The 25,470-nt window shown below is 44.8% G+C and overlaps 1 pseudogene; it reads right to left on the bottom strand.

Moving 5' to 3' along the window:
- Positions 1-570: 570 nt before the first annotated feature.
- LOC120018191 lies at positions 571-25,412 on the bottom strand (annotated as a pseudogene).
- Between the last annotated feature and the right edge of the window lie 58 nt (positions 25,413-25,470).

The raw sequence follows: 25,470 nt of genomic DNA, 5'->3' as shown, positions 1-25,470 counted from the left end.
TGCACGCAGAGACGTACATGTATCCATATGTCAATATTGTTGCGAGCCTCCTATATAAATGTATCACTTATGTAGATCAGAATGTAGATTAATTAGTAGGCTAAAGCAGTATACTGCGCAAACTGTCTAAAAATGTGATAAAATGTAATAACTTCATAGGTGTAGGCTACGTCTGAAGATATCTTACCTTTTGTTTACTTGAGTCGCTGCCCATCACATTATTTGGTAAACCTCGATCAACCCCACATTATTGTTTCTATTCTCTTTTACACTGCGGTGTAAAACATTGAGTGCACGTTGCTGACCCGCCATGACCGAGCGGCGCGCGAGGTTTGATCATCATCTATAGCAACGAATGATAACCTCCCATTCGATGTTATTCTGCAGAAGGCGAAGTTCCGCTCCAGTTGAGCCTGTCATATGAATGATCAATTAGCCACTCACACTCCACTGGAAATAACAGCTAAAACCAAAACTCCACATTTCTGTCACACATCTATTAATAATTACGAAATCAATTATAAGTTGACGGTGTAGTGAACTTTTGAGAACATACATGACACATTCAGCTATAAGAGACATTAGAACATTTTATTGACAAACATGGTGATAAGAAAAAGCGTTAAAGAAACAACTCACTTCATTGAGCTATAATAAACGTTTCTTGAAATATTTAGACAGAAGTAATTGACATCTTGCACTTCGAGGAAGATGTAATTGAATAACAAACTATGGTGTTGGTACACCTTTGCTTTAAAAGAGCTGTAGTGTTAAAATTACAAAACATTACGGAGACAAGCGCAACAACATTACTTTTGCAGAGGCTATCAAAGCTGTAAGTGCCATCAAATATAAAACAACAAGGACATATTTTTGCGGCTTGGTTGTGATATATTGCACAGATATGCTGAGGAACTACAGTGTAAAACAGAAGTCTGCTGTGGCATATATGTTGTCGGGGAAGTCTCATGCAGGGTACAAAATGATATATTTTCGTGTTATTTACAGAAATGCACTTTCCAGTCAGTGTGACAGTATCATTAAAATCCCAACGCTATAATAAAAGCACAAGGCTATAATATATCATTACAGTACTAGTGAATCAGGTATTTCTAACTGTTGCAACAGACAGCATTTCTATGGTTGTCAAGGTACTTTAATTTGAGATGAAAATGTTTTACAATCTACCGGATATACATTTGTTTGAGGATACAGTATTCCTGAACCAGCAGTAAATGATGCTCTGAACAAGTCACATTATTTGCATCTTAAAACAGCATCCTATCCCATATATAGTGCACTACTTTGGCATCCTATCCCCTAGTGAACTATATAGGGATCCATTTGAGACACAACCATAGTCAACATATAAACTATGAAATGTTCTAATTGATTTAATGGGGAAATGGACAGTGAAACTTAAAAAAATAGCCATCACCCCAGTCATACTATTAACTCAACAAGTATAAGCTGCTCATTCTGAAAGTTAAGGACCATGCGTGATGCATTGAATGAAAATTAAATGTTTACTGTATGGCATGAAAAAACAAGAAAACAAAGATACATTTGGTCAATAAGACCATGGTATTTGTTTTTAGCAGATAACTGGGCCCCATCTCCATAAAGCCTCTTAGAATAAGAGTGCTGATCTAGGGTCAGTTGTGACTTTTCGATCATAAATACAAAGGAGGGTCAGGGTCAGTCCTTGACACTGCTTTGTCATCAGTCTCTCTGCCCCATAATGACCTGCCAGCTCCATCTCCACACCAGAGCATACAGTATTTGACTGTCAAGTGTCATCAGATAACACGCTAGTAAAAGGCAGTCTGACCTCTCCATGATTCCCTGGGCTGGGGAGTGTGCTACTGTAGCAGCCATAGTCTCCGTCCCAAAATGGCACCCTATTCTCTATACAGTGCACTACTTCTGACCAGGAACCATAGGGCCCTGGTCGAAAGTAGTTCACCATGTAGGGTATTGGGTGCCATTTGGGACACTGCCATAGACTAGAGCGCAGTGGTTCAGTGCAGTACTGGTTCAGTGTATGTAGGCCTATGGGTCACTTGCGCCGGCTGAAGATGCTCTTCTTGCTGGAGCTCTTGTCTGAGCAGGTGAGACCGATGAGGAATCAGGCCTTCTCATCCTCCTCCTGCTGCTGAATGCTACTGTCTGACTTCCCCTCAAATGCCTTGCCCCTTGAGTCAGAGCCTGACGCCGGCTTCAGACGCAGCTTCTCCTTTATCATCTACACAGAGGGGGGGGGGGGGGGCAGATATCATAGGTCACTTCAGAAAATATGAAATAACATATGGTTCAAGAACTCCTTTCCCCAGATTTTGTGTTAAACTTTCTTAGTGTCCAACAAGCTTTCTCTGCCCTTAACCTTGTTCTGAATACCTCAAAACAAAAGGTCATGTGGTTTGCTAAGAAAAATGCCCCTCAACCCACCGGTGTGATTAAAACCTCTGAGGGTTTAGAGCTTGAGGTAGTCACTTCATACAAGTACTTGGGAGTATGGCTAGATGGTACACTGTCCTTCTCTCAGCACATATCAAAGCTGCAAGCTAAGGTTAAATCTACACTTGGTTTCCTCTATCGTAATCGCTCCTCTTTCACCCCAGCTGCCAAACTAACCCTGATTCAGATGACCATCCTACCCATGCTAGATGACGGAGACATAATTTATAGATTGGCAGGTAAGGGTGCTCTCGAGCGGCTAGATGTTCTTTACCATTCGGCCATCAGATTTGCCACCAATGCTCCTTATAGAACACATCACTGCACTCTATACATCTCTGTAAACTGGTCATCTCTGTATACCCGTCGCAAGACCCACTGGTTGATGCTTATTTATAAAACCCTCTGAGGCCTCACTCCCCCCTATCTGAGATATCTACTGCAGCCCTCATCCTCCACATACAGTACCTGTGCTACCAGGGCTTTCCTGCTGTCCCTCTTCACAGCCATGGCAAAGTCCAGCCAGGTCCACGTGTTGTTGTGGTACTCCAGACAAGGCAGAACCAGGTTCAGATCTTTCCAGTCAACACTGCTTTTCTCTCCCTATGGTGGACACAATACATAATGAAACTACATTGACTGGGAGTTAAAAAGTACAACCGTTGTTCATACAATTCTGATGAGAAAATTGGATTCAATAATCATGCCTTCATGACATGTCTGTGTTTGTTCATTGATCTCCTGTTTAATGATATTACATATTCATATACGAATATTACATTTTAATTTATTAAACATTTACTCAAATCAACTATGAAAAAGGATTGAAACCCCATGGTTGATAATACCAAGCATTATGCAATCTGGAAGGCAAGATAATGCTGTCATTGGACAATAACGATTCTTTTGCAAATCCCTGAAGATATGAAATTGAAAATCTGAGATGGATTAGAAATGACATGCATGTCACAAACAAGCCAACAGTGTGAGATGGTTTACATATACAAACAGACAAAACACATGACAACACAGCAGATGTTGAGGTATTTTTTTTCAGTCTGAGAACAAAACATGTGACCTGATGCCACCTCTCTGTATCTAATAATGGCCGAGTGAGATTAAATGTCTCCCTTCGAGGGGAATGTTTATTTATAAACTCAAAGACACAAGGACATGTATATAGAATCAATAACTGGCTGGAATCCAAGTATTGAGTACCGTTGTACTTTAGCTATCCTGGAAAATCTGGGAATTGCCTGAAATCCTGGTTGGACGATCCCTGGAATCAGGAGGGAATGCGGAGGAAATCCGGGAATCATCCAACTGGGATTCCTGGAAAATTACTGGAATTTTGCTACTCTTGACTTTAGCACATGGTGATACCTACATTGTAGCTGACACAGAGGGGAACGTGGGGGATCTTGATGTAGATGAAGGAGTTATTCATGGCTGCTCTCTCCATCTTGTCGATGTCATCAACAGGATGCTAGACAGGGAAATAAGACATACTTCAGTTTCAATACGGTATGAAAAACCTAAGGCTGTGTCTGAAATGGCACCCTAATCCTCATCATAGTGCACTTCTTTTGACCAGGGTCCATAGAGCTCTGGTCAAAAGTAGTGCACAATATAAGGTATAGGATGCCATATCTGAAGCAGCATAAATTAAGCGAGAAAGTTGGGAAGTACTTGTGAAACAACAAGCCAATTCCACCAGCAGATGTAGCTAGTTGGCAAAGTAGCAGGGACACAACTTTCACTGGGGACATGTCCCCCCCACATTCTGAAATTGCATTTTTGTCCCCCCCAGTTTTATCATTGGAATGTAATACAAAACGAGGCAACGGTGTGCTTTAGAAACAAGAGGACGCCTCCGAGCGGTCGGGTAGATTGTTTATCAGACTGGATAATTACTTACACACACATGTACGTTTGGGGTCACTTAGAAATGTCCTTGATTTTGAAAGAAAAGTAAACTTTTTGTCCATTAAAATAAAACTGATCAGAAATACAGTGCAGACATTGTTAATGTTGTAAATGACTATTGTAGCTGGAAACGGCAGATTTTTAATGCAATATCTACATAGGCGTACAGAGGCCTATTATCAGCAACCATCACTCCTGTGTTCCAATGGCATGTTGTGTTAGCTAATCCAAGTTGATCATTTTAACAGGCTAATTGATTATTACAAAACCCTTTTGCAATTATGTTATTATGTTAGCACAGCTGAAAACTGTTGTGCTGATTTAAAGAAGGAATAAAACTGGCCTTCTTTAGACTAGTTGAGTATCTGGAGCAACAGGATTTGTGGGTTCAATTACAGGCTCAAAATGGCTAGGAACAAAGAACTTTCTTCTGAAACTCGTCATTTAATTCTTGATCTGAGAAATGAAGGCTATTCCATGCGAGAAATTGCCAAGAAACTGAAGAGCTCATACAACGCTGTGTACTACTCCCTTCACAGAACAGCACAAACCGTCTCTAACCAGAATAGAAAGAGTGGGAGGCCCCAGTGCACAACTGAGCAAGAGGACAAGTACATTAGAGTGTGTAGTTTGAGAAACAGATGCCTCACAAGTCCTCAACGGGCAGCTTCATTAAATGGTAACCGCAAAACACCAGTCTCAACGTCAACAGTGAAGAGGCGACTACGGGATGCTGGACTTTAAGGACATGTGAGGCAAAGGTCAACCTGTTTGTCCTCTTGCTCAGTTGTGCACTGGGGCCTCCCACTCTTTCTATTCTGGTTTTGTAAAAAGTGATTTTCTTTCAAAATCAAGGACATTTCTAAGTGACCCCAAACTTTTGAAAGTGTGCATGCATGCATGCATATTTAATTATGTCCCCCCCCCACTTCTAAAACCAAAGTTGCGCCCCTGCAATGTAGTACGGAAGTATGAACATTTGGGGATACATAAACACAAAGATGAATCGCTCATATCTCATTTAAAATAAAAGATACCTCAACAGCCTTTCGGAAGGACCTCCTGACCCCTGATGTGCAGTTCAAGCCTTGGGTGACCCCTTTGCTGGGGCCCATGATCCCCATGGTGTCCTCTGAGAGCTGCCTAGGCTTGGTGACAGGCATGCCTGTGACACAATTTACAATAAAATAAAATAACTTAGAACAGATGTGTCAAACACAAGGCCCTTGGGCCGAATTCGGACCATGACACATTTCTATCCAGCCCACGCAATGATTTGGGTTGTCAATTCATTTTGGCCCGGTTCCATACAGCCCGCAATGCGCTGCACTACACGCCACTGCCAACTTGTCTCACCTCCAACTGCAGTGCATTGCCACAAACACCACTCTTCCCAGACCCACACACGAGGCATAAACCTGGGAATGCACTGTTTCATATCGTCACTAATGGCACTGACCGAATCTTCTACCAGACCGAAAGTTTAAATGTGTTGTAGACTAAATGTCCATGCCAAGTTTCGGTTCCGAAGGGTCATTGCTGTAGCCTACGGAAACTGACATCTTGGTTGTCAAAAAGTTCAAAGATAAAGGATTTACAAGCGGGTATACATTACTACTAAGAACAATAGGACACGCAAGGGAGTATAAAATTACTCGACAGCTGAGTGATCTACTTTATGAAATTACAGCATGATGCGCGTACATCCGTGAATTCAAAGTCAATTGCGCTGCTTTCGTGTGTTCGGTTTACAGCGGAGGGAAAGTGTACAGACACATGCATAGGGTGACCACATTTAAAATACCCAAATGCGAGACAACAGGATGATTCTGCGGGACAGTGTAGCCTACATTAATACAAAAAAATGGCAGCATATGCATTTAGATCTTCTTGAATTACTGTTTCGTGAGTACCTTCTGCCTAGAGGCGCGTTGTTGAGTTTTGGTCGCACGATAATTTCTTTCTACCATTCACCTAACCATCCTAAAATGTGAAGGTGGTGTTGTTGGTATAATAGTAACATACTATGCGATTATATTTGATTATGTAGAATACTAATGAATCATTATGTGATATTTCAAGACATTGATTCATCTTTAATCTAACTTTACTAAACGAGCACCATTGTGAGAAGTGGCAGAGCGACGCACCAGTGCGCTCCGGCAGTGCCTACAACCCTGCAGTCCGAAGCACCAAACTAGCAATTGAAGCGTAGCCAACTCTTTTGCCTTGCGTAACATTTGGTAATGCAGAAACGACACCACATGTGTTGCTGTTTTATGAAAATCTGTCAAAGGAAACATTTCTGGTTGGTCTCAGGAAATGTAAAACAGTTAGGATGGGAGACTTAAAATGGGATTGAGTGAAGTAGCAGCAAATATGTTGAATGAGCAACCAGTGAGCCTCACAAGTCTGACGAAATGACCATACATCTTTCAGTCTAATATGGCTATTTGTAACTCTTCATTAGAAGCATCCTTTCTGTAGGTAGTTATGAGACCTAACTTTCCTCTCCAAGTTTAACCCGAAAGGATTTGAGAAAGATTGGCTGACGATAGACATACACAGTGCCTTGCAAAAGTATTCATCCCCCTTGGCATTTTTCGTATTTTGTTGCATTACAATCTGTAATTTAATTAGATTTTGATTTTATGTAATTGACATACACAAAATAGTCCAAATTGGGTGCAGTGAAAGAAAAACGAAAAAAAACGGAAAAGTGGTGCATGCATATGTATTCACCCCCTTTGCTATGAAGCCCTTAGATAAGGGCTTATCTATCTGTCCAAAGATAAGATCTGGTGCAACCAATTAGTTAGATTGCAAACAGGTAGACTTTATTTAAGTGTCACATGATTTCAGTAATATATATATATATATATATAATATAAAATAAATATATACACACACACCTGTTCTGAAAGGCCCCAGAGTCTGCAACACCATTAAGCAAGGGGCACCACCAAGCAAGCGGCACCATTAAGACCAAGCAGCTCTACAAACAGGTCAGGGACAAAGTTGTGGAGAAGTACAGATCAGGGTTGGGTTATAAAAAATATCCGAAACTTTGAACGTCCCACGGAGCACCATTAAATCCATTATTTTAAAAAATGGCAAGAATATGGCAGCACAACAAACCTGTCAAGAGAGGTCTGCCCACCAAAACTCACAGACCAGGCAAGGAGGGCATTAATCAGAGAGGCAACAAAGAGACCCCTGAAGGAGCTGCAAAGCGCCACAGTAGAGATTGGAGTATCTGTCCATAGGACCACTTTAAGCCATACACTCCACAGAGCTGGGCTTTACGGAAGAGTGGCCAGAAAAAAGCCATTGCTTAAAGAAAAAAATAAGCAAACACATTTGGAGTTCGCCAAAAGGCATGCGGGAGACTCCCCAAACATACGGAAGGAGGTACTCTGGTCAGATGAGACTTAAACTGAGCTTTGTCTGGCGCCTTACCCAACAACTCTCATCACCCCGAGAACACAATCCCCACAGTGAAGCATGGTGGTGGTGGCAGCATCATGCTGTGGGGATGTTTTTCATCAGCAGAGACTGGAAAACTGGTCAGAATTGAAGGAATGATCGATGGTGCTAAATACAGGGAAATTCTTGAGGGAAACCTGTTTCAGTCTTCCAGAGATTCGAGACTGGGACCGAGGTTCACCTTCCAGCAGGACAATGACCCTAAGCATACTGCTAAAGCAACACTCGAGTGGTTTAAGGGGAAACATTTAAATGTCTCAGAATGGCCTAGTCAAAGCCCAGACCTCAATCCAATTGAGAATCTGTGGTATGACTTAAATATTGCTGTACGCCAGTGGAACCCATCCAACCTGAAGGAGCTGGAGCAGTTTTGCCTTGAAGAATGGGCAAAAATCCCAGTGGCTAAATGTGCCAAGCTTATAGAGACATACCCCAACAGACTTGAAGCTGTAATTGCTGCAAAAGGTGGTTCTACAAAGTATTGACTTTGTGGGGGGTGAATAGTTATGCACGCTCAAGTTCTGTTTTTTGTCTTATTTCTTGTTTGTGTCACAACAAAAAGTATACACTAACACGCAAACAGAGTCACAGTGGTAAGCTATACAGTAACACGCAAACAGAGTCACAGTGGTAAGCTATACACTAACACGCAAACAGAGTCACAGTGGTAAGCTATACACTAACACGCAAACAGAGTCACAGTGGTAATCTATACACTAACACGCAGAGTCACAGTGGTAATCTATACACTAACACGCAAACAGAGTCACAGTGGTAATCTATACACTAACACGCAGAGTCACAGTGGTAATCTATACACTAACACGCAAACAGAGTCACAGTGGTAAGCTATACACTAACACGCAAACAGAGTCACAGTGGTAAGCTATACACTAACACGCAAACAGAGTCACAGTGGTAATCTATACACTAACACGCAAACAGAGTCACAGTGGTAAGCTATACACTAACACGCAAACAGAGTCACAGTGGTAAGCTATACACTAACACGCAAACAGAGTCACAGTGGTAAGCTATACACTAACACGCAAACAGAGTCACAGTGGTAAGCTATACACTAACACGCAAACAGAGTCACAGTGGTAAGCTATACACTAACACGCAAACAGAGTCACAGTGGTAAGCTATACACTAACACGCAAACAGAGTCACAGTGGTAAGCTATACACTAACACGCAAACAGAGTCACAGTGGTAAGCTATACACTAACACGCAAACAGAGTCACAGTGGTAAGCTATACACTAACACGCAAACAGAGTCACAGTGGTAAGCTATACACTAACACGCAAACAGAGTCACAGTGGTAAGCTATACACTAACACGCAGAGTCACAGTGGTAAGCTATACACTAACATGCAAACAGAGTCACAGTGGTAAGCTATACACTAACAATACGTAAACGTATTTTGCATCTTCAAAGTGGTAGGCATGTTGTGTAAATCAAATGATACAACCCCCCCCCCCCAAAATCCATTTGAATTCCAGGTTGTAAGGCAACAAAATAGGAAAAATGACAGGGGGTGAATACTTTCGCAAACCACTGTATAAGGCATCCTATGTATACATAAGTGGACATTATAAAAAGGGCCATCAGGCACATATGTTTTTTTTTCCAAATAAAAACAATGGCCAGTTTGAGTCGCAGTTGTACGCACGTTTTATTTTTTGTATAAAAAAACATAGTAGACAATGTCTGGCTGCAAATGTGTTGTTTTTTCAATATGGCCCTAATTGAATTTGACACCCCTGATGTAGAAGATGCTTTTATCCAGAGCGATTACAGTCAGTGCACTCAACTAAGTTTAGTAGGAAAAACAACCACATATCACAGTAATTGCAAGTTATTACACCCTTCTTTGAAATAGCTTCAATCAGTAGAACCAGTGCCAGGAAGAAAAAATAGTGTGGATGTGAGTTCAAGAAAGACAGCAGCAGCACCACCACGGCCTCTGAACGACTACCACTCTAGAGTCCACACCCTACACTCCTGACTTTCCAAAATGGCACCCTATCCCCTTTATTGTGCACTACTTTTGACCAGGGCCCATAGTGCACAATTTAGGGAATAGGGTGCCATGTGGGATGCACCCTCTCACACAGCCCTCAAGGTCACACTAGACCCAGGCTTTTAATAGACACCAGGGGTGACACAGCAACTACCTATCGAATACCACACAAGAGTTGGCAGACAATGGAAACTAATATTGATTGGTTGGGTGGAGACAGGTGTGGATTTCAGGCTGGTCAACATGTAGAGGATGGATGGAGACTTGAGGGCAAGTGAATGTATATATAGTAAAGCATAACTGTTGCACATCAATAACTGGTAAGTAAGTTAGCCTTGTCCGAGTCAGAATGGCCCATAGGGCAGGCACCCAGCTTCTGTAGCTTGATGTACAAGTACACCCCCTGGACAGGATGCTAGCAGGTAGAGGCAATACACACCAGTAGTGACCATTCGGGACTTGTCTTCCTCATCAGCAACTTCCTCCTCCTCCACGTTCCTTCCTGGGAAAAATAATCCCATCATCCTTTTGAAGAACTGGTACATGAGCTGGATGGTGAGAGGAAACACATTCACCTGGTGACACAAACACATTACAACAGAGAAACACGTTTAACTGTATGCTCCCAATGCTTTCATAATTAAATGTTATGATCATGTTACGACATCTTCAATGTTATGACCACATACATACCTTATGACATCTCTAATGTTATGATCACATGCTTCCTCCTCACCTCAAAGTGCTCCTTGACTGAGATACCTCCCACTGGGGGGTGGACCTTACTGAAGATGCGCAGGGCAAACTGACGGCCAGACTGACACGGGATCTGAGGATGCAACACCACCTAGGAGACACGTTTCATGAAGTTAAGTCACAGAGGTTGCATTCCAAATGGCACCAAAAGTAGTGCACTATATAGGGAATATGGTGTCATTCGGGACGTAAACAAAATAATTACTTGAATAATGCCATGCTCCTAACCGCTGACTCATGAAGCAACCCCAAAATATGTTTCCTGTAATGTAGGAAACCAATTTAAATTCAGAATATTTTGTAAAGATAATACAATGAATCTGAACATGTGTCTGTCTATACAGCATGAATTGTGAGCAGGAGGATAAATGAATCAATTCACAACTATATGGATTTTACCTTCTAAATATCCCATATGAGCGGGGAAAAATCTGCAAAACAAACATGACTCATACAGCGACGCAAGGCATGGTACCATACAGCACTCAGATGACGGTGCAAATGCAACGAGGGGCACGCAATAAGACGAAGGACTGTGTAGCTGGGCATTCTAGTGACCCAGTCCCATGATGGACATGCAATGCTGAATAACAAAGTCTGAGTCCCAAATGGCACCGTATTCCATTAATAGAGCACTACTATTGGCCAGGACCCAGGTCAAAAGTAGTGCACTATATAGGGAATAGGGTGCCATTTGGGAGACAGACATAATATTCTGAGTGGGATTTCCGTGATGCTGACTGGATGATGAACAGTATGGTGTCAACAACAGTGACATGAACTCCCAGTTACTGTACCAGCACCATACATACCCTCACGTGCTGCACAGGGGAAACCAAGGAGAGTTAACAACACAAGCAAACACTGCATTAGAGTTATTTGCGAGCACTACATGTTGGGTGCAGCATGGCCTGGAATCATTGGATCAGTCACAGCAGGAGATTAAAACTTCTGACAAAATATTGAAAAAACAAAAAGGCTTGCCCTATCAAAGTTCCCTTTTAGAGGACATATTTGTAAGCTTCACAGGTTCATAGCTCATGTTGTAAAAATGTATCCAAAACGATACACGGATTGAGCTGCAGACTGCCCTTACCAAAGAAAAGGTCAGATTAGCACTATTTCCTGACCTTGAATGCAGCGTTGGGGAGCAGGTTGTTCATGGTAAACCAGCCCAGTTCCAGGAGATGCTCTGCTGTGTCGTCTGACTTGTTCAGCTGTGGGAGGAGTCAGTTTAACAGACGTTTAGCGTCAACATCAGGGCCCGCATTCATAAAGCGTCTCAGAGTAGGAGTACTAATCTAGGATCAGGTACCCCCTGTCTATATCATCTCATTCATTACTATCTAGAAGGCAAAACTGATCCTAATTTCAGCACTCCTAATTTGAGACTTTTGGTGAATATGGGCCCAGCTCTCTTGCCGAAGCACAGCATGAAAAGAGTTAGGGTCATCTCCTTGTAAGGACAGAGCAGTGTCCTCCCTGCCCCATGCCCACCCACCTTGCTGTACATGAACCTCTGCAGCTCCAGCTCAGCGATGCCCAGCTGTCCATCCTCCTCAGTGAGACACCAGCGGGCCTGGGCAGAGCAGATCTCTGTCCTGTGAACCACACTCACGTCCTCCGGGGGCTTACGCAGCTCCAGCTTATTGGCCCTCTACAGCTGGAAGTCTTTAAAACATCTGGGAGCAGAGCGAGACATCCAGAGAAGAACACAGGAGACTTCCCATGGTTGGCTGAGTAGTTTCCTAGTCCTTGAAATGATGGTGTGTGTGGCGGTGTTGGGCTGACCTGATGAGGATGTTGAGCTCCTCACTCTTCATCTGCATGTCAGTCTTCTCCTGGTTGAGCTGGTTCTACAGCCTCACGTTGATCTCTGACAGCTCATCTCCTCTCAGCTCCTCAGGCTGGGCCTGAGGGAGGTCACACACACCACACAGGTCAAATACACACTCACCAAGTAGATATTTCAGAGCTTAGGGATGTGTTTATTCCCACTCTAGATTATAATTGAATAAAGTAAACTAGATCGAATACAACTGTATCGTCCCTCCCATCGGAATTACCTTCAACTTTGGTTTTCACCTCACAAGGCTCACCCTGATATTGGAGTAGATCTGTTTCTCCAGGAGTCTGATCTGGGCCACGTGCTGCCTGACGGCCTCCTGCAGGTATAGAATGCTGCTGCGCTGCTCCTCTGGGTTACTGGAGATCTCCAGTTGGAAACGCACTCGCTGCTTCTTCTCACTATGCTCCTGGGGACAGAGCCCACACACAACATGGTCAGAGGGTAGGACAGGAGGCATCCCAAATGACACCTTATTTAAAGCCCTGGTCAAAAGTCATGCACTACATAGAGAATACCATGCCATTTGGGATGCAAAGGGACTTGTAAAGTTCAGAGAGACTTCAGCTATCATACAGTAAGGGTGAATCCAACTTCCACTCATGTAAAAATGTCACTTAGTCTCCCATTGACCTCAATGCATGGCTAAGTGAAAATTCGACTTAAGTGGGAGGTAGGATTCGCCCCTTACACAGTTGCAAATGCTATAGGACAAAACACGGCCTAGTCAGATGTTACCTTGCGTTTGGGCTCAACGTGCAGCAGTAGGTTGTTGACGATGTCCAGGATTATAGCATACTGCACAGGGTTGGTGGAGATCTCCAGGTCATGGTGAATGAGGGTGAAGGTGTCCACAGCCCCTGATAGTACAGTGGGGGGAAAGATACCAAGGGCTCAAGCCTTTACACTCAATAACACAGCAAAAAACTGTCTGCATGTTCCAACACTGTATTTGAGGATGTAGGTTGCCTCAGAATGAAATAGAACACCAGAATGGATTTTGGCATTCAAATAGGACAAACAAATTCAGGACATTTTTCATCCTAGAAATTGATAAAAAAATTAAAATGATAATAATATTGTATAAAACAGTGCATTATAAACTCAGCAAAAAAAGAAACGTCGCTTTTTCAGGACCCTGTCTTTCAAAGATAATTCGTAAAAATCCAAATAACTTCACAGATCTTCATTGTAAAGGATTTAAACACTGTTTCCCATGCTTGTTCAATGAACCATAAACAATTAATGAACATGCACCTGTGGAACGGTAGTTAAGACACTAACAGCTTACAGACGGTAGGCAATTAAGGTCACAGTTATGAAAACTCAACGCTGTGCGTTACAGGGAAGACATCCTCCTCCCTCATGTGGTACCCTTCCTGCAGGCTCATCCTGACATGACCCTCTAGCATGACAATGCCACCAGCCATGCTGCTCATTCTGTGCGTGATTTCCTGCAAGACAGGAATGTCAGTGTTCTGCAATGGCCAGCGAAGAGCCCGGATCTCAATCCCATTGAGCACGTCTGGGAACTGTTTGATGGGAGGGTGAGGACTAGGGCTATTCCCCTAGAAATTTCCGGGAACTTGCAGGTGCCTTGGTGGAAGAGTGGGGTAACATCTCACAGCAAGAACTGGCAAATCTGGTGCAGTCCATGAGGAGACGCACTGCAGTACTTAATCCTGCCGGTGGCCACACAAGATACTGACTGTTACTTTTGATTTTGACCCCCCCTTTGTTCAGGGACACATTATTCCATTTCTATTAGTCACATGTCTGTGGAACTTGTTCAGTTTATGTCTCAGTTGTTGAATCCTGTTATGTTCATACAAATATTTACACCTGTTAAGTTTGCTGAAAATAAACACAGTTGACAGTGAGGACGTTTCTTTTTTTGCTGAGTTTATGATCTCTATGGGTTGCCTTACCAGCTTGTTTTTTCAGCAGGTCTTCCTTCTCGTTGCGCCGTATCTCTGGGGGTTTGATCTGCGTGGCCAGCTCAGGGTCGATGTCGTGGCTGTAGCCGATGTAGTACATGCGACAGCTGCAACGAGAGATGATACGCTGGACCTGCTGGGTGTCATTCACCTGGGCCGGCTGGTTCCAGTCTGGATACACAGAACAGAGAGGAAGTGTTACATTTACCTTGACACAAGTTAAAGGGTAATTCCACCACTTTTTAACCTTATCATCATCATGTGGAACTTTTAAACTACAGAACATATAAAATGTGCAGTTTACAAATATGTAGACACTTATGGTGCTGGAGATGGTGAATATAAATTTACATTTTTGGGGAATTCCCCCTTTTAGGAAAGATTCAGATCAAGTTGAGATGTTCAGTTTTGCAGGGCCATGGTTTAAACAGAGTGCATTCTATGAAGTAGAGTGGATGTGTGAGGAGCAGCAGTACCTGTGGTGGTGCTGACCATGCCTCCAACAGCCTGACCATTCTCCATCAGCTCCAGCACTGAGTCCAGGTGACGCTTCCTGTGCTCCTCAATGTTTTTCACCTGCAGACGCACCACACACAACCAAGGCAAAGACACACGGTCAAAGCTATGACAGCACCCTGAATCTGAAAGACTAACTGCACAAATACGCTCTTTGTTATGGACCTAATACAGAAATACTCTGTCATGCAACTTGGACTTGAGCCTGAATGTAAGCCATCATGAGCCATATGCAACACATCACCATTCAATGCTACAGATGATAATTTATGGTAGTTCCTGTTAAAGTGGCAAAATGTAACTTTTTGGGCAACCTGACCAAATTTACATAGAAATGTGAGTCAGATCTGTCACTCATTGAACCGTTAGATCTGTTCTACGTGCGCTATTTCTATGCTTCCCCTTAAGTTCTGTTTTTGCGTTTAACTTTTTTCTTTTACAGCTGAAAATTAAAAATTTTTGGTTATGGAAAATATATTTCACAGTGGTTTTAATGGTACAATGATTCTCAACACTACACTTGCTTGCTTTGTCGCAAACTGAAACTAGGCAAACTATTAGAATTTTCGAAACCAGGAAATAGCGGAGCGATTTCTGCATAGTGCATCTTTAAGAGCGTGTTAATAATGGTTTCACTGGCCCACCTCAAGCCACAGCTGCCAGTCCTCCTGCTCTGAGGGGTTGGGCTCCAAGTATTACATGCCGTCCAGCAGACAGGTCCAGGTGGTCTTCTGCTTGAGGGTGTCGCTGTACCAGGCCGGGTGGTGCTCACACTGCAGCAGCTGGGCCTTGGCAGCAGACACCAGCACGCAGCCAGCTGTTTCTGTGCCACGCAACATCATCTACAGACAGACACCAGAGCAGGATTATAACCCTGGAGACTGGAGTGTCACATGCTAAATAAAATGCTAGATTGGCAGAACCTTTTATATTAGAATGTTGCTAAAAATAGAACAGGTTCTGTTTTCAGTATCGCTAAGGATCCGAAATGACTGAGACGCAGAACATTCTTTCCATATTTGTCTTTGTCCAATAAGGTCCTGTTAGCAAACATAATTGTTAACTTCTGGGGCATTAAAAGTGTGATTGGCCCACTGCTCTTTACAACCTTAATCTGATTTGCCATGAACCTAAAGTCCCAGACTAGTTGTACCTGACAGTTGACCAGCTCGATGAACCAGTTGCGGTTGTAGACGTCGTCTGTCTGGCAGGCAGCGATGCCACACAGCTGATCACTCACACCAGAGTCCTCTGAGAACACCACAAACTTATCAGTCTCTTCAATTAGCTTCTGCAGCATGGATGTCACTGCAGAGAGAGGAGGAAGGAAGAGTTGAAGAAACAGAGGTAGTAACTTATCACATTGAAAGACCATTCATGTGGCCTGGCTGGTCTAGCAGTAATGCTGCAGCATCTGGCATACATATCTAGTGTTGACATAGGTTCGAAACCGGCCTATTGCACATCTCTCTTTCTTTCTCCACTGTCATCCTCTCTCACTATCTGTTCAATAAAATCTGAAAATCCCTTAAAAGAAAATCACATGAAAGACCATTCATTCACAAGGAATTAGGCTGCACTTCTGTTACTCCAGGGGAAACATCCTACCTTCGTGCTGGCTCTTTTCAGGGCGGCTAGTGCTGGGCATGGTTGGGGTGGAGGGGGCTGTGCTGTGGCCGCTGGAGTAGTTGGACAAAGAGCGCTTGAGCTTCTTGGCAGCTTGCAGCGTAGTGTCTATCCTCAGGCCCTACAGAGCCTCTGTGGAGAGGTTCCTCTTGAGAACAGCTGCCTTCTTGTAGCCATCGTACAGACCGAACGCTATGTTCCTGTTAGTGGTGGTCCAGGAGGCTCGCAGGTCAACCAGGCACAGCTTGTGGGTGTACGGGGCATTCACCTCATCTTTTGGGTTCACCTCCTGCCACAATGAGAAACACCATTTATACGCTTCACATTTTTACAAGAGATCTAGCTACGCCTTTTGACTGGAGAACTACAAATGAAGGGTTGAGACACAGAACAAATATCATTCATTTAAAGCTACTGTATTTGTGTCCCAACTGGCACCCCAATGTCCCTGGTCAAAAGTAGTGAACGACATAGGGAATAGGGTGCAAATGGAGACGCAGTCTGTGCCATCAACTTTGGGATGTCTACCATCCCCTCCCCGTTGTCTTACCTCCTCCATGCGGTTGCTCTGGCGCTGGTAACTGAGGGAGGACAGGCCGAGCAGGTGGGTCTTCTTCACCTGGGTGTTGATCTGGTGGTCGGCCGTCTCGTCCCAGGTGGAGGCCATGAGGTGCACCGTCATCAGGGACAGCTCTGACACCATCTGGGTCATGTTCCACTCAGAGATCAGCCTCCTCATCACCGTGCCTACTGAGAGGACAGACGACGCGCGCACACACACACACACACACGCACGAGTTAGACCAACAGGTAGGCTGCTCAACAACTCAGTCTCAAATTATACCAAATTCCAAATATAGTGCACTACTTTTGAACAGATCTCAAGTAGTGCACTAATGTATATGGGAAGATGTAATAAAACATTTGGCCTAAAAACATTGCGTGAGTGTATAAATAGGGTGTGGCATTACTATACCTGTGTTGTGCCAGCTCTTTTTACCCTGTGGGATGAGTCTCTGAGCCCCTCAGGTGAAGACGTGGCCTTTGCTGCACTCCACCTGGATGCCCCTCTGCTGAGTGAAGGAGGCCCAGTAATGCACCTGGGGAAGAGACAAAGACACAGGCCAAATCCCAAATGTCAGCACTCATAGGAGGTAACAAGACAATGCAAGGGACAGTGTGCTCTGAAAACATGGAATCAGTAGTAAGAGATCAAATAAGCAGAAAGACAGGAGTCTTCATTTCCATTTGATCCTAAATTGACAATAAAACTGTATGCTTTGCTTTAGGGATGTACGCTGAACATAAGCATTGAGTGGATGCGTCCCAAATAGCACCCTATTCCCTATATAGTGCACTACTACAAAAGTATTGCACTATAAAAGGGAATAGGGTTCCATTTGGGACAGCCATAGTGTTGGTGATTTACTCACTTGTAGTTGAGGGAAGGCTGCTGTATAGGACATCTGTTTGTAGTGCTGGCCCAGCTTCTTATGGATGGGTCTGCGGCTGTGGAAGAGCTTGCCTCTGCAGTTGGGTCTGGAAATGCTGGTCCAGAAGTTCTGCATCCAGCGCAGGGTACTGCTGTATAGGAGGATTCTGGGCTGGCACGGCTCTGAGAGACAGAAACAGGCCTTCAATAAACAGACAGTCAACATCAGAGCTAATGATTGTTTGATTATTCATCTTGACTACTGCATCCAAGCTAAATACATAGACTTGATTTAACAAGTGTACAGTGTCCCAAATGATAACCTATTAGCTACATGACTTACTTGACTGAGAGCCTGACTGAGGGAACCTATGGGCGCTGATCATAATTAATGCACTATATAGGGAAGAGGGTGCCATTTGGGATGGAGCCTCTGGAGAATTCCTCATTGAACCTGGAAAAAGTCAACCCACACAGCTATCACAAGGTAACTGCTCAACCGCCTCACCTGTGCCACAGTGTTGGTTGAGGTCCATGGTGATGGAGAGGTTGAGGATCCCTGAGCGGAAGGCTCTGAAGGAGTCGAGAGGTTGTCCTGACGTCACATCAGCTATGTTCTCCGCACAGCAGAGCATTACAGCGTGATGGTCATGGGGGTTGCCAGGACAAAGCCACTGGAGGTCAAGGATCATGCACAGATTTGGCAGGTACAGGAAACAGATGTCATCATACCTGAGAACAAGAAAAAAAAGCTCCCCCAAAAATTACCCGCCCCCCCAAATCTCTGATATTTGAAAGCCAGATTTCGGTCTGCCACCTACTTGGAGGCTGTCCTGACGTTGACATCCATGTCACCTTTGAAGACAAACTGCCCAGGGTTCCACTCGTAGTTGACTTTGTTCCATTCTCAGTGCATGTTCTCTGTAGTGTTATAGGGGTCCTACAAAAGAGCAAAATGTCAAACACAATTGCTGCTAATCCTAATTTTCAGGTCTACACATTTTCCTGAGTCAGTAAGTAGCTAAGTGTTGATCAGACTGTGTGTTAACCTCCGTGGCCAGCTGATGGAGGTTGGCCTGTTCTATGTCCGTGATTCAGCGTCCATGTACCAGCAGACGACTCTTGTCCCACCAGGCCAGAGGCGGGGAGGGGTCATCCGTGGGTTTGGTCAGCAGATCAACCACCTGGCCAATCAGGGTCCAGGCTGGGTCCCAGCAAGGCCCCCACACTATAGTGTACAAGGATATATTGGCTGCATGGAGAGAAGGAGATGGGAAAATAATAGTTAAGAGTTGAATTAGCACAACTGCCAGTATATGTTAAGAGATTAGATGTCATCAAACTAACAAATCCAGATTCACATAAAGTTAAAGGGCATTCGGAAAGTATTCAGACCTCTTTACCTTTTCCACATTGTTACGTTACAGCCTTATTCTAAAATTGATTAAATAACCCCCCCCACCAATCTACACACAATGCCCCATAATGACAAAGCAAAACCCTAATTTATAAAAATAAAATATACATAGGTATTCAGACCCCTTACTCAGCACCTTTAGCAGCGATTACAGCCTCAAGTCTTCTTGGGTATGATGCTACAAGCTTGGCACACCTGTATTTGGGGAGTTTGTCCCATTCTTCTCTGCACATCCTCTCAAGCTGTCAGGTTGGATGGGGAGCGTCGCTGCACAGCTATTTTCAGGTCTCTCCAGAGATGTTCGATCGGGTTCAAGTCCGGGCTGTGGCTGGGCCACTCAAGGACATTCAGAGACTTGTCCCGAAGCTACTCCTGCGTTGTCTTGGCTGTGTGCTTAGGGTCGTTGTCCTGAGAGCTCGGGAGCAGGTCTTCAAGGATCTCTCTGTACTTTGGACAGTTTAACTTTCCCTCAATCCTGACTAGTCTCAGGCTATTGCTGAAAAAACATCCCCACAGCATGATGCTGCCACCACCATGCTTCATCGTAGGGATGGTGCCAGGTTTCCTCCAGACGTGACACTTGGCATTCAGGCCAAAGAGTTCAATCTTGGTTTCATTAGACCAGATAATCTTGTTTCTCTTGGTCAGAGTCCTTTAGGTGCCTTTTGGCAAAATCCAAGTGGGCGGTCATGTGCCTTTTACTGAGGAGTGGCTTCCATCTGGCCACTCTACCACTCAGGCCTGATTGGTGAAGTGTTGCAGAGATGGTTGTCCATCTGGAAGTTTCTCTTATCTCCACAGAGGAACTCTGGAGCTCTGTCAGAGTGACCATTGGGTTTTTGGTCACCGCCCTGACCAAGGCCCTTCTCTCAGTTTGGCCGGGAGGCCAGCTCTAGGAAGAGTCTTGGGGGTTCCAAACTTCTTCCATTTAAGAATGATGAAGGCCACTGTGTTCTTGGGGAACTTCAGTGCTGCAGAAATGTTTTGTTACCCTTCCCCAAATCTGTGCCTCAACACAATCCTGTCTCGGAGCACTACGGACAATTCCTTCGACCTCATGGTTTGTTTTTTGCTCTGACATGCACTGTCAACTGTCATCCTTATATAGGACAGGTGGGTGCCTTTCCAAACCATGTTCAATCAGGTGGACTCCAATCAAGTTGTAGAAACATATCAAGGATGATCAATGGAAACAGAATGCACCTGACCTCAATTGAGTCTCATAGCAAAGGGCCAGAATACTTGTAAAAAAAGGCATTTGTAAAAACCTGTTTTCATTTTGTCATTATGGGGTATTGTGTGTAGATTGATGAGGATTTTTTTTTATTTGAATACATTTTAGAATAACACTTTAACGCAACAAAATGTGGAAAAAGTGAGGGGGTCTGAATACTTTCCAAATGCACTGTATGTGATCGTCCGGTGTGTGTCTATTGCCGACTGTTGAAAATACAAGTGTTGATCACAAATAATGAGGATCGCCTTGAGGTTCGTGTTTCATTGAAACACTTGACTCACATTTGAAATCGCAGTAGAACTTGAGTGGTGGCATGTTCCTGTGGATGGTTACATCTCCCCATGGCTGGCCTAGTGGCAGCATCTGCCTGCGGCGAGCCCGGCCCTGCCCATCCTGCTCGGTCCTGATCAGACGGCCTGACAGCTCCCAGTCCCGGATCTCAAACAGGTAACGAGGATAGTCCTGGATTCTCACTGGCACAGGGGGGAAAATAATTTAGTATAAATATGAAGATAATATTATCAATATTAATATAAATAATTAAGGTATGGAGCAATGGTCAAATGTAGTGCACTATAAAAGGTAATTGGGTTCCATTTGGGACACAATCCCATCACTCACCCAAGAAGGCAGTGAGGTTGAACTTGATTGCCTGGCACCATTGGACCACAAGGGGGAGCCAGTCTCTGGGGAAGGGGCTGACTCCGTCGATGTCCCTCAGCTGCTCGCGGACGCGCTCAGGCCCGTGGAAGGACTGGTCGGCCAGGGCCACCAGCTCCAGGTCGGACACTGTCCAGGTCAGAAGAGACTTCCTCATGGGCGTGTTGGAGTAGAGGCGACGGGAGCGCTGGATGTAGATCTCTATGTGTTTGCGCTCTAGAGACATATACAGCTCTTCTATCTTCCTGGCAGGCAGCAGTTCTCCGTGCTGCTTCCGTAGGTCAGCCACCTTCTTGTCCAGCAGCTGGAGCCTCTTGGAGCTCTCCTTGCTCTCGTCCTTCATCAGCTCGTAGTTGTCCCTCAGCTTGATCTCAAACACGTCATCCAGGAAGACGAAGGAGAACTGTCTGATCTTGAAGACCAGATCTGGGGGCAGACGCTGGAGGCCTGGGGTCTGGCTGGGGCTGCTGTGCAGGGACTTGAGCCACTTCTGAACGCTGATGAACTTGTCAAAGGAGTTGGAGAAGTTGTACTGGTAGGGGAACTCCACAGCCAGGCAGAGGCAGGTGAACACCCAGACACGGTTGTGTCGGGTGGAGAGGAAGGGAAAGAGGTGGCGTTGGTCCAGGGCCTGATCAGGGTGCGTCTGGAGAATATGTTGTTGCCGTCGAAGTTGAGAAACATGTGGGGCGAGCGGACGTTCATGGAGCCGGAGTGAGTGGAGAGGGACAGGGCGTCTGTGTGCAGCAGAAGGTAGTTGTGCTCCGTCACCTGGGCTGTGAAGCGGGTTCTGCCCAGTTCTACACACACATACAGGTCCTTGACCCTGCTGTGGGCTGGAGAAGTCTTAGTAGATCCACTCTCTGGTGGATTTTCTGTCAGGTCACACAGAGTATCCCAGCAACCCTGGCTCTCTGTCACGTGGTGATACAAAAACATGTGGTCTGATGGCGTCCACTGCAGTGCCAGCTCCTCTTGACACTGGACCTGCACAAAGGAAGAGAACGATGCATGCGAACTTATCTGAATAACACTGTCAATCAAGAAGAAGGAATAGGACTGATAAGCCTGATGGACTGACGGTAGGATGAGTAAACCTTAAGCTACCTCCACGTTCCCAGTGGTGACGTGGTAGCAGACGGCCAGGATGGAGAGGCTGAGGATAGGGTTGGGGGTTTGGGCTGAGGGACAGCAGGGCTCAATGGGGCTCAACGCACACACCCTGGACAGACACCGTGGAGCTTTCCGCCGAGTCTTGGGCCTTCACTGTGTCCACCCGCAAAGACACAGCTCCTAGTACAACACAAGAGCCAATTACCATACTCAATGTAGGCCTAGTCAGAGATGGATATTAAAAGGTCCATCCAAAATGCACCTTATTTCTTATATCCCTCAAACTCAACTCTGGAAGCCAGTGCCACTGCATTTTTTCCCATTGATCCCCTCTAAATCAGAGAATGATTTAGAACTTGGACACCAGGTGCAGAAAACCTGCAGGCTCCGGACCTCGTATGGTAAGAGTTGAGTACCCCTGCCCTATATAGTGCACAAATTTTTTACCAGGGGCCATAGGGCTGTGGTCAAAAGTAGTGAACTATATAGGGGATAGGGTGCCATTTGGATGCACCCTAAACAGCACTTCCCATTTAACTTACCTGCTACATTGGAGAGTGTGAACACGTTGACATCCTCCAGGTTACACTCAATCTTAAAATATGACTGGGGGAGGTTGTCCCATCAACAAGGACAGGTACAGGCACCACATCTGGCTGCTCTGAGGCCTCCAGCTTCCTGCAGCTGTCCAGGTTACAGAGGGACAGTAGGCGGGACAGGCACAGGGCACAGGTCTCTGACACCTCCAGCTGTAGGCCCCTCACACTGGACTCCACACTCACACTCTCAGAATGGCTACTGGACTCACTCTGGGGCTTGTTGAAGCTCCCCTGGGGTGACAGAGACAACAAAGATAACAACAATGGCTGGTGTAGTATTGGTCAAATACTAAATCAGGGCTGTGATCATCAGGTCAATACAGGAAAAGAAGGGTGTTTTTAGAGCGGGGGTGTCAAACTCATTCCATGGAGAGCCTAGTGTCTGGGGGTTTTAGGTTTTTCATTTCGATGAAGACCTACACAACCAGGTGAGGAGAGTCCCTTACTATTAGTGACCTTATGTCATCAATCAAGTATAAGGGAGTAGTGAAAACCCGCAGACACTCTGCACTCTGTGGAATGAGTTTGACCTGTGGTTTAGAGGTCAACTTCAACGATTTATGAATAGATGGTAATTTCAGAAAAATAGGAATTCCAGTAGCCTTATTTTGGTGTTCTTCATCACATCATTGGAACCCAGCTGAAACCTTGGTGAGTAGTAGTGAGTGAGTAACCCTAAATAGTTATTGCCTACCTTGTATGCCTGCCTTACCTGCAGTGTAAGGGGGTCGAGGATGCGGGCTTCCCCCCACACGTGTTTGCCAGGGGGGTGAGGGGCCTGCTGGATGTGGGAGTCCTGGCCCACCCTCCACCAGAAGTGTTCCAGGGACAGAGAGAGATGGCGGTGAACATTCTGGAAATTGAGGCTCTCTGCGTTTGTGCTGATGTCCAGAACGTGCTGCATCTCTACATTATACATGACATATTCAGATCTACTGAAGATCACAAGTCACATTACTACACTTTGCAACTCTAACTCTACTCACTATGTGTAGGTGTGTGATGATTCTGTGATTTAAAAGGATATTGCATTTGATTACCATATATAGAGGCATAAAGTAATAGTAGTTCATGTGTTACAGAATGGTAAAAAGCTGACTGTGCCTTACAAAAACACTTCTGATTACTTATTTAATCTATCAGGGCTGGGTATGTTTGGAAAGGGTTGATTCAACAGCTCCAGCACCATGACTTCCTGAAACCACTGCAATGTTGAAAGCAGAATGAACTGAAGAAAAACACCCACTGCTGTTCATTAGCATTCCTGCCATTCCTCTCCAGGCAAGACTAAACTTTGTGTTCCCACAACAACATATTCTTGACCTTATATGCAACGGGAGTATAATTTGACCATGCCCTGTGCGAGTGTGTGTTGTGCTGTACCTGTGCTGACTGAGATGAAGCGCAGGGCGAAGGGAGGAGTGTCTCCCAGCTGGACAGACACATTGACATTGGACACTGAGGAGCTGATCATCACTGGGGCGTCCAGGTGGGGGAAGTTCCTGGTGGACGGGAGGGTATGCAAATAGTCCACTGGACTACACACCACAATATACCACCAGACACAACAGAAACACGAGGATGCAGACAGGAGAGGATTAGAGTGTTAATCAATATCAAAAAGAAACCATGTTACAGGGCCAGGTTAGTAATGTATGCTGTTGGATATTGTCTTTACATCCGTTTCAAGCAATCAACTGGTGTGCTTGACATTCTCCAGTCTGGTTTGTCAGTTGAAAACGCTCATACCTCTTTCTATGAGCTGTTTTCCTATGAACAAGCTGTTCCCATGGAAACAGGTCTAGCCAATGGGAGAACTCCTGGTGATGGTAGTGGATGATGCAGGTGTTGACTGTGACTGACCCTGAAATGTCCACTGATGTCACCTGGGGACATGAGTGGGAGATAAGTTTGTTCTGAAGTTTCCTGCTTATATGTCAAACATATTTGCAAAAAGCTATGATGATGCAATGCAACTATGAAAACTAGTAACCATATCAATCAAATCCACACCACTCACTTGCAAGACAGTCCTGAGGGTGTTAAGGCAAAGGATTCTCTGTCTGCTCTGGGAGAGGAGAAGCCCATCTGATGATACACAAACAAGGAATGGATATTTTCCCCACCCTCCCAGACCCTCTCATCCCCTCCTCTATGGCTACATCCCAAATGGCAACCAATTCCCTATATAGTGCACTATGTAAGGAATAGATTGCCATTTGTGACACACTTCTTTCTGGTGCCAAGCTCTCCACTCACCCTCCAGAAGTAGCTCCAGGCTGCTCTGAGGGAAGCTCATCTCAGGAGTGAAGCTCCTGAGCGACAGCTGCTCGTCCTCACGTCCGTATCCCACCTTCAGAGACTTTAGTGTCCAGTTCAAGTGTCTGGATGATTCAGATATACAGTCAAAGGAAGAAGAAAATGGAAAAACACA

Source organism: Salvelinus namaycush, chromosome 23, assembly GCF_016432855.1.
Source record: "Salvelinus namaycush isolate Seneca chromosome 23, SaNama_1.0, whole genome shotgun sequence".
NCBI classification, from domain to species: Eukaryota; Metazoa; Chordata; class Actinopteri; order Salmoniformes; family Salmonidae; genus Salvelinus; species Salvelinus namaycush.
Note: the sequence above shows the minus strand (reverse complement) of the source record. Positions and strands in the feature narration are given on the sequence as shown.